Source organism: Pararge aegeria, chromosome 13 (genome assembly GCF_905163445.1).
Source record: "Pararge aegeria chromosome 13, ilParAegt1.1, whole genome shotgun sequence".
Lineage (NCBI taxonomy): Eukaryota > Metazoa > Arthropoda > Insecta > Lepidoptera > Nymphalidae > Pararge > Pararge aegeria.
In genome coordinates, this window is record NC_053192.1 from 13794528 (window position 1) to 13807217 (window position 12690).

General features: G+C 35.8%; 1 protein-coding gene across 4 annotated transcripts in view; it reads left to right on the forward strand.

The window, feature by feature from the left end:
* Window positions 1-12690, forward strand: part of LOC120628930 (POU domain, class 6, transcription factor 2) — a 271663-nt gene that overhangs the window by 36014 nt on the left and 222959 nt on the right. For 3 of the 4 annotated variants that reach the window (XM_039897611.1, XM_039897614.1, XM_039897615.1), the window contains exon 3: window positions 6126-6146. The exons of the other annotated variant lie outside the window; for it this stretch is intronic. The gene's annotated coding sequence lies outside the window, so the exon portion shown is untranslated. The remainder of the gene's footprint in view (window positions 1-6125; window positions 6147-12690) is intronic. 4 annotated transcript variants of the gene reach the window in all.

Consider the following 12690-nt stretch of genomic DNA (forward strand, 5'->3'; position numbering starts at 1 on the left):
TAACCATTCCGATGGTATGTCACCTTTATTTGCAAGGTCCTTAATGTGAGCACAGGTAGTGAGTTTGTATACGTTGTTCATGGATAGATAACATAGACCTCATAAACTTATTAACATCTATTTGCTGGCACATGCCTCCTTACTCATAGGGTTCTAGAGCATTGACCTACCACGTTGCTTTCCTGCAAGTTGGCGGGCTTTAATGGTTATAACGACGTGATAGAACTAGTGATAATTATTGGTACCGACCGCTAACCGGTATCTGCAAAAAATTTGAGAAGAAAATCCCAAAACGTGACAGTTATTAGGCACGTTGAATAATTTTGAAAAATTTTGTTTGAAAGTATCTACTATATCCAAAAAGCATGTTATTCTGGCAGATATTAAAGGTTAAATTATACAATCATTTTTTAAATAACCAGTAATAATAATAATTTCAGGGGCAATAGCCCCTGAAACGCTCGCCGAGTTTCATGGCCACACTCGTTATACTCTAATTTGCCTATGACGTATCATAGGCAAATTAGAGAAAAAGAAGAAGAATCACTGTATTGCACGTATAACATAAAGGAAAAGAAACAGGCAACCTTTGTAGATAGGGCTTACATCAAGAGAACGGGATAGTGCCAAGAGTGTTGATAGATATACATAAATACCAAAATGTAAAGATACAAATATATGTATAATTTAATTAAATATACGTAATATATAAATATAAAATATACGTAAAATATATAACAAACTAAATTTAGATGAGTAAATAGTACAAGTAAACTGCAAGCAATCTCTTACAGGCATCCTTTGTAGATAGGACTTTCAGCAAGAGAACGGGACAGTGCCAAGAGTGTTGATAGATATACATAAATACCAAAATGTAAAGATACAAATACATGTATAATTTAATTAAATATACGTAATACATAAATATAAAATATACGTAAAATATATAACAAACCAAATTTAGATGAGTAAATAGTACAAGTAAACTGCAAGCAATCTCTTACAGGCAACCTTTGTAGATAGGACTTTCAGCAAGAGAACGGGACAGTGCCAAGAGTGTTGATAGATATACATAAATACCAAAATGTAAAGATTACAAATACGTGTATAATTTAAATAAATATACGTAATATATATAAATATATAACAAACATAATATAAATGAGTAGATTTTAACATACAATTTAAAAGTAAGAAATATAAAGAGTCTGCTTCAAATTCCATCACTCAAAGAGAGGTAGTAGTCCTTCAGACGACTCTTAAATATCGGAAGGGAACAACTTTTTTTAGATCGATTTAGAGCTTTAGTAAGTCTTAGTAAAGATTATTGGTTTTGGTATTGATATCAAAAAACATAGCAACTGATAGTTTAAAATCACAAAATACTTGATAGTTGAAGTTCAAACTATCAAGTTTTTCATAATCATCACACGCACGGGCACGGGTCTCCTCCACTGAGAAGGGTTTAGGGCCGTAGTCCACCACGCTGGCCCAATGCGAATTGGTGGACTCCACACTCCTTTGAGAACATTATGGAGAACTCTCAGGCATGCAGTGTTTTCCATAACCGTTGAAGCAAGTGATATTTTAATTGCTAAAAACGCACATAACTTAAGTAAAAGTTAGAGGTGCGTGCTGGAATTCGAACCCGCCCCCAAGAAAGTGAAGCCGAAGTCCTACCCACTGGGCTATCACCGCATTTTCATAATACATGGTAAGCGCAGCGTTTGTGGACCCCCGACGAGGTGGACGGACGACATTAGGCCGCTGGATTCAAGCGGCACAAAACCATGAAATTTGTCCAGCAGTGGAGGTCTATCTTTTGGGTTATTTAGGTATCGTATATGGAGCCCTAGCATTATTTTATATTAACAGTTTCTGTAGCAGAGGTTGCTCTATACAAACAACTTGTTCCAAAGGTCCTGATGTTATAAGTGATAATAGTAGTTATGTTTGACCTGTCTTATATGGCTTGTCTTGTTATATTCTTCGTTACTGTCCTCATGCCAATAGAACTCTCCCTCTCGAAATCCGTAGTTGGACATTCTGAATATCACGTAAAACCGTCGGTCCCTGTTAACATTACTAACATATTGTCACAATAATAGTTAAAGCGTCCAGAGCACAGGAACAGCGGGGCGGGTCTATGCTCTAAAAGCCTCATTCCTATTAGGGAAGTGTCCTATGCCAAGCACTAGGGTGGTAAAAAAAAAAAAATATACTACGACAATACACACATCGCCATCTAGCTCCAAAGTAGGCGTAGCTTATGTTATGGGTACTAAGATACTAATTTATGTATATAATACACATAAATACTTATAATATAAAGATAAACAAAAAAAATTGACGGCCGATTGGCGCAGTTTGCAGCGACCCTGCTTTCTGAGTCCAAGGCCGTGGGTTCGATTCCCACAACTGGAAAATGTTTGTGTGATGAGCATGAATGTTTTTCAGTGTCTGGGTGACTTACATAATTATAACGAATCGAAAACTTCCTCTTTTCAAAAGTGGAAAAATAATAAAATCTCATGAATAATTAATGTTCTAAAGAATACATTAATATAAGTAAAACTGTCGCACAAAACCAAAGCGAATAGACAGTCTTTTCACTAGCACTTAGAGGGCAAAAGGGGAGAAGCGGGCTAAAAAGTGTAATTATGTTGATTATTTAGGTCGTAATGCGCCGACTATCCCGCGTCTCCCCTGGCTAGGGCTGTCACCAATACTAAAAAAGAAGCCTTTAATATACTACAACACTGGACCTTCATATTTTTCATTAGTTAATGAATGTTCCTTAAATTTAATATAAAATATATGTAGTAAATGTTTTGTACCAAATTCATTTTCTATTGAATTTGAGATGGGAGTTTTTAAAACTAAATTAATGCTAACAGGTATATGTCTCTATACTCATTGGTCAAAATATTATACAGATAAGAAGTAACAACACGAATAATGTGCAGGGGCTGAATTAGATTTTTTAATGGTTTTATTTTACGATTCTTGAATAGATTTGGTAACTTAATGTAAATTATTGTTCTTGTAACAAAAAGAAAATATATAAATGGAAAAATAATATTTTTTTTATCACTTGTTGTGGTGTTTTCTTAATTTGTAGATATCACATTGCCACGAAAAATTATTTTGGAGGTTGAGTTACTACGCGTAGAGACAAACTTGGATTTTTATTGGGGATATAAATGAATTCAATCTCATTATTCCCATTGAAAACAGATTTCTAGTGTCTGACTTTTTTCTTTGAATTCCTACGAGGATAAAACAAATATCAGAATTAGGCGTAGCAAGCGTGGCCAGGTACAGTTAAATGTTTTTTTTTAAATAGTTAACAGTTAAATACATAGCTGTTTTTATATCATTCTACGTTTGGGTAGCGTCGCATGGATTTTCTATCTTAGATAGGTCCTGAGTTTGAGGGGCGGGCCAAAATTTTTAGGTAGTGATTTTCTATAATTTCTCTGTCCTATGAGAGCAGTGGCCCGTGATCAGCTATGGGACTATTGAATGATACTTATTGACTCATAATATATGCCACGGAAGCGGTCATAGCCCAGTGGTTAGGACTACGACTTCACGTTCGCGCCTGTAACTTTTCTAAGTTATGTATGTTTAAATATCACTTGCTTCAACGGTGAAGGAAAACATCGTGAGAAAACCTACATACCTGAGAGTTCTCCGTAATGTTCTCAAAGGCGTGTGAAGTCCACCAAACCAGACTGGGCCAGCGTGTTGGTCTACGGCCTTAACCCCGTCTCATTGTGGTAGTAGAGACCCCTATAGTGGGCCGGTAATGGGTTGATATGATGATATGCCACGTATCAATAAGCAATACTTAATTCTGTAAGGTGCCAACCCTACCCCCGTCATTAATCGCCCCCACCCCCTTTCCCTGCTCCCCGTATTATTTCGTTTCAATTATTTTTGTGATTATCTTTTTATAGCGGCGCGCATTAAAACTCAAAAAATAACAGCCACATTAAATATAATTAGAATCCAAATAGCAAGATGTCTGCCGTTCGCGCCTTTTTATGGTAAACATAATTGTATCAAAGAATGAGTCATTTCATTGTATTACGATTTCAACAAGATTAAATATTCGTATTTCGGAAGGCACATGGCTGAGCCCAGCGGCTTGGAACTAGAAGCTCGACTTCACTTTCGGGGAGCCGAGTTCGAATCTCAGCACGCACCTCTTACTTGCTTCAACGGTGAAGGAAAGCGTCGGAAGGAAACCTGCATGGCTTAGAGTTCTCCATAATGTTCACAAAGGTGTGTGAAGTCCACCAATCCGCACTGGGCCAGCGTGGTGGACTACGGCCTAAAGCCTAAACCCTCCTGATTGTGGGAGGAGACCCGTGGCCTTTAGTTGGCCTGTAATGGGCTAATATAATGATGATGATGGCGTCAGCTCATCCTGAGGATGCTGTAAAAGAACTACAGGTGTACAGAGTATCTATAGGTAGGCAGTTTTAAAGCTGTATCCCAACAACAATTTGTAGCTCAAATTAAATCCATCTTTCCTGAGTTATAACTTGATGTTTATATGACTTTAGATCTTCTAGTTTGTTGTTAACCTTTCCTTCTTACATTATGTACTGATTACTTTTGATAAATATTGACATAAATGAAAATAACCTAAAAAAAATTAAGTAACAAAATAAAACTAAATAAGAACTAAAACGTCTTCGAAGCCAACGCAGCGAGCCATAGTGCCTAAGACGCTGGTAGCATTGTTCCTTTGAATGACCAACGTAACTGCCAGCTCTACGATCAACGGTAGACTCGAGTCCCTGCTCCCCATGGTCACGAAGTCTCTAATCCAAAAGGCACAAATATACTTCCTACTAGATGGCGCTACAGTCGCTATAAGACTGATGTGAAAGGCATATACTAATTTCGGCATCGAAGGTAGGAGAGCCGTAGCTTAATTGGTGAAAGCGCTCAGGCCGCGATTGCCCGAGTCGCAGATTCAAATCCTGTCGGTTCCGAAAATTTTTATATGCATTTTAAATTTATAAAATTGATAATTCCTCCAAGTGTAGGTAAACACATTGGATCTGCTTTCAAGGTTTTCATTAAGTATGAGTTACAGTACGTTATCTAAGCCCGCCAACACACCCACAATGGAACAGTGTGAACGGTCTTGGCTCTACCTCGAATGCCTCATTCGTTTATTTTTAATAATTTCTATTTATTTCTTCTTTTCTATTTTCTGTTTCAATAATCAATTTTAAATTAATTGACTGGTAAATTAAGATTATATTGTAAGTTTAAGTGCTATCGTATTTAAATGTTAACCAAACTTTCAAATTTATAATTAACTAGCTTTTGCCCGCGGCTTCGCTCACGTTAAGTTCAATTTTTGATTTGGTTTAACTACAGAGGTTTAAAAAGTCTTGCAACCAATAGAGAAATAAGAACGTAAATAACTTGAAAAAAATCAGAACCTTTCGTATAAATGTTCATCCCCTATTTGATGCCTTTGTTTTGATGCAGTTGTAATTTCTTAAAATGTCTGAAACACGTATTTCTTTATTTTTAATCGATAACTTTCAAAAATTCTTTCTTAGCGGATGCCTTCGTTGTAATAACTATCTGTGTGCAAAGTTTCAGCCCGATCCGTCAAGTGGTTAGAGCTGAGCGTTGATAGATCAGTCAGTCAGTCACCTTTGCCTTTTATATTTATAGATTTTCGGACACTGTATTACGAGATAGAATACATTTTATGGACGACTAACGATGTGCCCATAATTGTATTTTCGCGTACTGGTTTGCCATCCTTGCAAGCAATTATCCACAACTGTTGTTTTGTCGCTCAAAAACCTTAGAAGTGATCCCGTTATTCCTATTTCGTTAGATATCTAATGGCCTGCTATTCTATTAGGGCTCTTCTTCTTCTTCTTTTTGTGAGTCCTTGACTATCTTCTAAGCGATTAAACTGACTTTCAGCGCTTGATCTCATCTGGTGGTAAATGCTGATGCAATCTAAGATTGAATGCTGGATTTTTGATGATATTCTTTTCTAATATTATTGTATGGTTAATGCTATATTTTGTATGAAACTTTAAGAATATTAACTACATATAACCATTTTTTGTTGTCAGGTAACCACCGATGGGATAAGAGTGAGAATTTTTGTTTTACTAGAAATCTAAAGCAGGTATCAATTTGATTTTATTTTAATTGCTAAAACGTTTGATGTTATTGTAAAACAATAATTAGTGTTTTCATATAATTATCATTGGAGTTAGTTTGGTTATTTATATGTGGTTTGAAAATAATATTTAAATTATACAATGTTCTAAGCTTTTAAAATTGTCACATAATTCATTACACTATTATTTATTTTAAATATTTACCACTTTTAAAACTCTGTTTCGTAAAAGAGCTGTCCAAATTACTATTTATAAGTAATGTAATGTGTATGTAAATTATATAAGTTTATATACTGAGGACAGTTCATACTGTATAAATACTCAAGTTAGTTAATTATTAAGAGCATCTTAAGCTGGAAGGGCCCCTTAGCTATTTTATTTCCCAATTTATATAGAAATACAGAAGCTTGTAGTGATACCTAATGTCAGTTCGAAATCGTTCCTAATTTAAATTTAAATCATTAAAGACCTCCGATCTTTTATTCTTAATAATAAATCAACAGATTATATAGATCTATGATATTTGGTACTGTATTGTGCTGTTCATTGGTAGCGTTGGAATCGTGGGTAAATGTTCTCAAGCATTCAAAAGCTGGCAAATTAAATAAACGGTAATTTCTATAGGAACGGTATAATAACACACATAATTACATTTAATACATTGACGCGTGACTATTAACAATACAACTTGGATTTGCCAACCCTTTCATTCAAATCACTAATGAATCGTACAACAACCGTCCGAAAATGAGCTTAATGCATGGTAAAATACAGTTCACTTTACAACGGTAGGATTTAAAATCGTATTATTGTAAGAAACGTTTTATGGATGAGCAATTTTTATGATTCTACACGTATTGTATGTAGCGTACAGATGTTAGTGGAATAAATCGTTGAAATCTTTTCGATGGTAGTCGGGAGCACGGAGCGCTTGCTTTATTAACATGTTCCTGTGTATTTCTGGAACATTAATTATGTTATTGTTGTTTTAAATAACCTTTATTCTTTAATATTGCGACGCACGGCATTGTATTAAAAGGATCAGATTGAATAGTTAAGTAGTTTATTGATGGCCGATTTGGCGCAATGGGCAGCGATCTTGCCTTCTGAATCCAAGTCCGTGGGTTCGATTCCCACAACCGGAAAATGTTTGTTTACGAACATGAATGTTTTTCAATGTCTGGGTGTTTATCTGTATTTCTAATAAATATTTATGTATATTATTCATAAAAAAAATATTTGTCAGTCATCTAGTGCCCATAACACAAGCTACGCTTACTTTGGGGTTATATGGCGATGTGTGTATTGTCGTAGTATATTTATATTTTATTTATTTTTGGAGATTCATTTTCGCATTGGAGCAGCGTTAAACTCAGCTTGAATTGACACTTTAAGATAGAGTAGTTACAAGTAGAGTAATAATTTTCTGACTCCCAGGGTTTGGCCGTGGCTAGTTACCACCCTACCGACAAAGACGTGCCGCTAAGCGATTTAATGTTCCGGTGCGATGTTGCGTGAAAACCGATTGGCGGTATGACTACCATACTCCCTAACAGGTTAGCCCGCTACCATCTTAGACTGCATCATCACTTGCCACCAGGTGAGATTGCAGTCTTGGCTATCTTGTAGAGGAAAAAAATCTAGAATATTGGAGATTACATACTTACCAAACCAACGAGTTAAAAAAAATCGTAGAAAAGAAGTTGTTTGTTTTAATGTAACCAACTATAGGCCGAGAACATTCTGGTATTTTTTTTTTAAATGGTTTTCGAAAACTCACTCGGGTCTATTCTTTACAACCTTATCTATGATGTCATCATCATAGATAAGTTTTGCAAAATTTTTCAGTACTTCATTATCATCTTCACATCAACCCTTTACCGGCCCACTACAGGGCACGGGTCTCTTCGCACAATGAGAAGGGTTTAGGCAGTATTCCACCACGCTAGCCCAGTGCAGATTGGTGGACTTCACACGCTTTCAAGAACATAATGGAGAACTCTCAGGCAGGCATGTTTCCTCACAATGTTTCCCTTTAACGTTGAAGCAAGTAATGTATTAATTACTTAAAACGCTACTAGCTTAGAAAATAGATTCGTGCTGTGATTTAAACTCGTCCTCCGAAAGTTAAGCCGAAGTTCTGAGCCACTGGGCTATCTCCGCTATCATTCATTCATTCATTCATTTAGTCTCAGTACGCTACTGTACTTTGAAGATTTAATAGCTAACATACGATCATCATTATAATCGACATATCAACCCGTTGACGGCCCACTATAGGGCACGGATCTCCTTCCACAATGAGGAATGGTTTAGTCTCCGTAGTCCACCAATCTGGCCAAGGCGGATTGGTGAACTTGACACGCTATCGAGAACTTTATGGAGAACTATCAGGCATTCAGGTGCGTTGTTTTCCTTTTTATTGCTTAAAACGCACATAACTTAGAAAGAGGTGCGTGTGTGATTCGAACTAGGTCCCCCGAAAGTGAAATCAATGTCGTAACCACTGTGCTATCGCCGATATCATTCATTCATACAGTACTTAGGTATATACCTGTTACACTTTACTATCGATATGATATATATAGGTATCTGTTACACTTTATTATATAGAAAGATATTGAAGGATTCATAAGGAAACGCCGTGTAGAAATATTAAATCAAAAGAAGCATATTTATTTATGTTTAATTTTGACAATCCTATTGAACATAAAAGACCGGCACGCGCATAGTACCTACGCTACGCGACGCGCACCTAATAAAGAGACCCAATAAGTTGTCAATAAATAGAAGTTTAATTTCCGCGGTGATTGTTGTTTTTTTGTAGATTTTGGTAAGAGTTTTTAGAGGTACCTATTCTATTTAAGGAGGTATATTTCAAAACACTAATAGACTAAATATTAAAGTATCAGTACGCTAACGAACTTTTTAGTTTTAATAACTAAAATACGATCCATGTGACTAAAACATATCATTTAAAACAACCCTGCATGTAATATACCATAGCCTTTATTAAAATTATAAACTATTTTCACTAACTCGATTATCGAACTATATCGCGTACAAAATAAACAGAGCAATAAAATTTTATACAAACCAAGCAAACCGGAAACAATTCAAACGCTTTCCAGCAAATGCAATCATTTATTAAAGCCCGCGTAAGTATTCCATTGCATATTGTACAGCAAAACATGTGGTCAAAGCGTCAACACTACCCATTGCCAGCATTTATTTAATCTGTGAAAACGACAAAACTGAAAGTGGTCCGCGAGACACGGTTGCCGGCACCCTTATTTATATAACACCATAAGTGCTATTTTGCAACGGGAAGTGTTCGGATTTGTGTACGAAAACACCGTGGTGTTCAGACCATTGATATATCTACTGAACTATTATTATATTTAGCGAGTTAACCGGGCCTCGATGAAAGTGAAACCGATTTCAATTGTTATCTCACTCGGCGGTAAATTGACCGACATTTGTTGATGTTCGCGGGTTAATTTCGTGCTTAAATCGCGTTTTGTGACGTCATCATTCGGGAATGCGCCCACTGTGTTTGGGGTGGAAAACGTTTGTAAGAGTTCTACCTCTCCAGCCTCTATTATATATCGAAAGATAGATCTATAAAGAAAGTCAACGAACGAGACGAAACTTCATTTATACAAATCCATACTAACTTATATAATGTAAATGTGAAAGTATGTCTGTTTGTTTATTATTTATGTTAGGCTCAAACGTTGCATCGCTCTTGATAAAATTTCACACATAGGTTGCTATCTACTTTGTGAAAGCATCCTGGAGAAACACTTTTTGTTCACAAACGTTATGGTTTCCGTTAGCATCATCATCAACAGTCTATAGCAGTACATTATTGGACTAAGACGTCTCCCAACAAGAGCGTTTGTCCATACTAAAATACGCTGGTTAGCCGGGCCCGTTCTCGGTTATATTTCCTTAATTGCATTCTAAAACGTCTGCGGGAGTAGAAGGGCCGGTGACGACTCTATTCTGATCTGCCTTCACCACACGGCATGATTCCCGTGGGATTATGAAAACCCGAAAACTTCGAGAGCCAATACCTATGATGTAGTGGACCGACAAAGGGCACTTTTAATTATACAACGTGTAACCAAATTACGAATAACTGAAGAAGGGAGCATAAGAATATTTCATAAGGAATCACTCTGTATCTGTATTTTTCCATACAAACTAATTAAAACATTCTGAGTGATTACTTATGACAACCCTATTGAAGATAAAATACCGACACGCACATAGTACTACCGGTGGTAGAGTCACTACACACAGACAGACTTGACGTTTCAAAAGTGCTTATATTAGGCCTACTTGAAATAAATGAATTTTGAATTTTGAATATTTTGTATTTTGTACCTACGCTACACGGCGCGTAAGTAATAAAGTGACAGGAGTCACTTGATTTTAATTTTGCATGTGATGTAGCTGATTTTTTTCAATAAAAATTGTGGCAGTGGCTTACTTAAAAAACTATTAGCGTTTCGATTTCATAGATAAGTCTCAGAGAAAGTAAATAATATACCTCTACAGCAGGTGAAGCAATATTTAGGTTTTCATTTACACGGACACAAAACCTGTAGGTCAATCAGCTGTACATGATCTGAAAACACTACAATTTAATTAATAATAACCATCAGACCAAAAGACTGAATTGTTTACTAAAAATCTTTTACGTTAGCACTCTCATAATGCTCACATTTACTGTTATAATGATGCTGCAAACTACAAGCTTTGAGTTAACTAAAGATCACGAGGTCAATAAATTCTCAGTCACACTTCGGAGTAAGGAAATCGGCGATGGCTTAGGGGAGCACGTTAATCTTTGTTCCCGGTTATTACGACTAACAAGCCCGCATAGGAGCAGTGCGGAAAGTCTTAGCTGTAAAGCCCTAACTCATATTTACGATGTCTGCGATCCTTGTCCAGTAGTGGGACATTAATAGGCAGAGAATAGTAAAATAATGACTTGACAGCACCACACACAATCCTTTGCCTTCTTATCAAGCCTTTCTTACTCTAAATTTACTTTAGAGGTTTTTTTAAGCATACCGCACCCCTAAATCATTTTATGGCCTTTAAAGTATTTCAATTTAATAATTTACAATAACTGAGCGGCTTCGGCTTCACTCAGGGAGCACAGTTCGAACTGGCGCAGTGGGCAGAGACCCTGCTTTCTGAGTCGAAGGTCGTGGGTTCGATTCCCACTACTGGAAATTTTTTGTGTGAAGAGCATGAGTGTTTTGCAGTGTCTGGGTGTTTATATGTATATAGGAATGATTTTCAGTGTCTGGGTGTTTACAAGTATATTTTAAGTATTTATGTATGTTATTCATAAAAATATTTATCAGTCATCTCAGTACCCATAACTCAAGCTAACGCTTACTTTGGGGCTAGATGGCGATGTGTGCATTGTCGTAGAATATGAAAAAAAAAAAAAGTAAAGTTAACTAGTAAAAATATAATCTTAATAAGAGTCATCAGATAAACAGTCAGTCAGTAACAGTCAGATAAACTTATCAATATAATATATAGATACTGATAATTAATATATACCTATAGAATGAATATCAATAATACATAAATATATGCAATATTGTCAAACAAAACAGAAGGGTATATGCATGTTAAAGTTCCGAAGATTCAGACAAAAATGATGTGTGTATTGTCGTAGAATATTTATTAATTTAAATTTTCAAAGGTTTGTGCTTTTTAAGCAATTAAGATATCACATGCTTTAACGGTGAAGGAAAACATCTTTAGGAAACTTCGCAAAGATGCGTTAAGCCCCAAATTTTACAATATAATACCTGTCATGATATCCATAAATAACAAAAATATAAAAATTACAATTAACTCTAAGAACAATGAACAATGAAATTGTAAACGAAGTAAGTGTATTCGATTTTTATTTACACCCGTTCGATACGCCCCTGCGTTTTAACTGTCAGAACTCCGAACCAATACAGGAAACACTGATTCTGATTGTTCTTATGCGTGTGACAGACGACAAAAGTCACGTCCCTGATGGAGTTCCGGATACCTAGCCTTTATAGGCACTGACAAAAATAATTTATCTTATATACATCTTATATCTTTAGACGAGCAATTCTTGTATATATATAATTGGAATCTCGGAATCGGCTTCAACGATTTTCATGAAATTTAGTATACCTACAGGGGGTTGCGGGGGCGATAAATCGGTCTAGCTAGGATTAATTTTTAGAAAATGTCATTTTATTTGTGTTTTCCGGTAATAACCGATTTGGTGCAGACGAAGTTGCACGGGTCAGCTAGTTAAAATAAACAGTACCTAACATCTGAGAAAATTCTTCAACATGAATATCAAAGACTATATTCAGTTTTGCATAAGTTGAACGATATTTATTTATTTATTAATAAAACACCAGCATTGTAGCAAGAAGAAAAATTATGTTAGAAACATATATATAAATCGTGGATATGTACTATGATACGCATG